This window comes from Phlebotomus papatasi, chromosome 2 (assembly GCF_024763615.1).
Source record: "Phlebotomus papatasi isolate M1 chromosome 2, Ppap_2.1, whole genome shotgun sequence".
In the NCBI taxonomy this organism is placed as follows: Eukaryota; Metazoa; Arthropoda; class Insecta; order Diptera; family Psychodidae; genus Phlebotomus; species Phlebotomus papatasi.
The window spans coordinates 25,524,976-25,528,018 of NC_077223.1; positions in this window are offsets into that span (position 1 = coordinate 25,524,976).

Below are 3,043 nucleotides of genomic sequence, written 5' to 3' on the forward strand. Positions count from 1 at the left end.
TGTGAGTTAAAACTTGCTATTAGATCGGAATATTTAAAGGAATATTTGAAATAATGAAATGTTCGAAGCCAGAGTGCGAAGTCTGAAAGCCTTGTCCTATAAAGGTAAATGCAAAAAAAATTATATTAATTTCACTTATAAATGTGACAATGCATTTTCAAATTAATGGTGTTTAATTTTCCTTGTGAAAAAAATAATAAAAGATATTACTACATATTTTCAGGATTATCCAATGAAATTAACAAAACTTATTATAAATTGTAAGTTTGACAAACTTTTACGAACACTTTTAAGCCTTGCTCAATTGGTACAACCTTGAATTGGTTTTAAAAATAAAACAAAATAAATTTGACCTTCCCTCAAAGATCATGTCAAAGAAGTATCTAATTAGAAAATCTTTATGGTTGGGCAGTATTTTGGTAAAAATGATCAATAAAAACAAAAAAAAAAAAAGTTAGTGATAGAATATTTGTAAAGGGAAAATCATGAACTTATAAAACATTTTTAAATTTTACAGACCAAAATGGATATTTTGCTTACCAAATTTGCTAACTTACTGACCAAAAAGATTTTCCCATAAGTATTTAGGAGAAAGCGTGCTTCCTTCGGACGACTTAAGACGTTCGTAAGTAGCGCGCTTTCGTCTATAGGCTGTTTGCTATTATCTGATGTTATTTAAATAGGAAAAAAAATAGAATCTCAATGAAAAGTCCAGCTGCTACTCATACAAAAATAATATATATTCACTGATAAATAAGATATCACAAAAAATGAATGCTCAACTACTAATAAAATCTCGAACTTAAGAATACAATGGTACCAAACCACAGAAAAATAATAAATAAGAAAACTAAGAAAAAGAATCAAAGGATAGACTGTACATCATTTTGCCAAAGAAAATGTCTGAAAAATTGACTAGTTCTGGCTGGAAATAGGGTTACAAATCATTTGAAAGACAACTCAAAATATATCTTTAACCTAGAGCCTCAGTGGATCAATCAGTGTCTCTATAACTTTATTAATTGCAAATGATCCAACCAAAGCTGTACTTCAGGCATACAGAAATCGAGATATAGGTGCGGTAGGACAGCCTTGGGGGTTAGGATTAAGATAATGGGGAGTGCATAATAAGTAGGCCTAAATAAGTGGCCTAGATGCAGAGGAACTGATAAAAGTTTAAGCCCGAACCATAGACAAATCTTAATCTTCATCTTACCTTTAACCTTTCAAATAAGGTAAGAGTAGCACAATTGATTTTCTTCTTATCTTCAAAATGATTTAAAAAATTGTCCTTGATGAAATCGAAAGTTACTTAACTTATGTCAAAATTGAGAAATAATTAATTGCATCTTGGAAAACTCAACAAAATTGTGGCTGCAGTTAGTCATTGTTCACAGTAATTCGATCGTCTATGTAGGGTATTATACCATCAGAAGGTATGTTCATGCTTTGGGTTGAAGATGCTCCAGCCCCTCCTCCCTTCTACCTTCTATTTTCGAAAGGACAAATCCTAGGGTTAATGTTCATTCTGTACCAAATCAGTGTTTTGGGATTAATATCGGCAAGGTCTAGATCTTTGGGACGGTTATTCGTCTTATGCTTATGGACGGTTATTTGTCGTAGACACATTTATGACTTAAGCCGAGAGACGGCTTAACGTACCGTAATACGAGCTTCAGACTATGTGACTTAGCCATATGGCTTAACTGATTTAATTTTTTAACAATCAAAATTTTTTTTTGGAAAAAAAAAATGCTTTAGGTTTGGACAATAAAGGACAAATGATCTATTAAATTCTGAAGAAGCAATAAAATTGGTTTCTATTTAGGAATGTGAGATCATGGGGAATAGGGCTAAACCTCTAGTCTAAAGACCGCTAAAAGCTGTCTTCAGACTAGAAGTTTAGCCCAGTTCCCGAAGGTTTCAAAATCCTAAATAGCGAGAAATTTTATTGCTTTTTGAGAACCCTATAGGTCACTTATCTTTAATAATCCAATGCTAAGTTAAATTTTTCCGAAAAATCGTGATTGATAAGAAATTAGAGCAGTCAAGCCAAATGGCTAATGCCCTAGACACACTTACGACTAAAGTCCAGAGACAACTAAGCTCGTTCAAAGCCAAGTCAGTTCCTGACACACTACAAACGAGGCTTAACATTTTCTAGTACTCACAAAACATAACTTTCGTGGGTTTTCTGCAGATATTTCTACTGAAATGCACTACTACTCCTTTGAAAATGAAACTACTTGTAAATTTACTTCACAATTCACTTATAATAATAAGAATTATTCACTAGAATCGCCAAAATTGGCTTAAGTCGCGAGTTAGCTTCCACCTCACAAATAATTGCAATTAACAATAATTATTGGACGTGTACTGAGACATGATATTACAAATAGTTTCATTTTCAAAGGAGTATTAGTGCATTTCAGTAGAAATATTTGCATAAAAACCCATGAAACTTCTGTTTTGTGGATACCAGTGAATGCTAAGCCTCGTTTGTAATGTGTCACGAACTGACTTGGCTTTGAACGAGCTTAGTCGTCTCTGGACTTTAGTCGTAAGTGTGTCTAGGGCGTAAGTCTTAGGTCTGAAGCCGGCCTAAGTGCAGGTGACTTTGGCACCCTCCTGTTCGTATGCTTTTCTTTACTTATAAAACTTAAGGATAGTCTTTACCGATCCGATCTTCCATGTCTAATCGGTGAAAACCGTTCTTAAACATTAAAATTAAAGAAAAGCTTACGAACAGGCAGTGTGAAAGTCAACGCAAGGGACAAAGTCACCCGCACTTACGGTAATTATAATCAAAATAATGATTTGACTAAATTCCCACTACAGTAGACTCTCGTTAATTCGGCTCTTTTAGTATCGGGGTTCTTTTTAATTCGGGCAGCAGTTAAATTTGAAAAAAGTTTGTTGTCATTTTCCAGAATTGATTCTGATTATCGAATGAAACAAATATGCTTAAATTTTCCACGGTTTGTCGTAGTTGTGATATGATTTTGCATTATTAAGAGGTTTTTATTAGATTTATAATAAATAT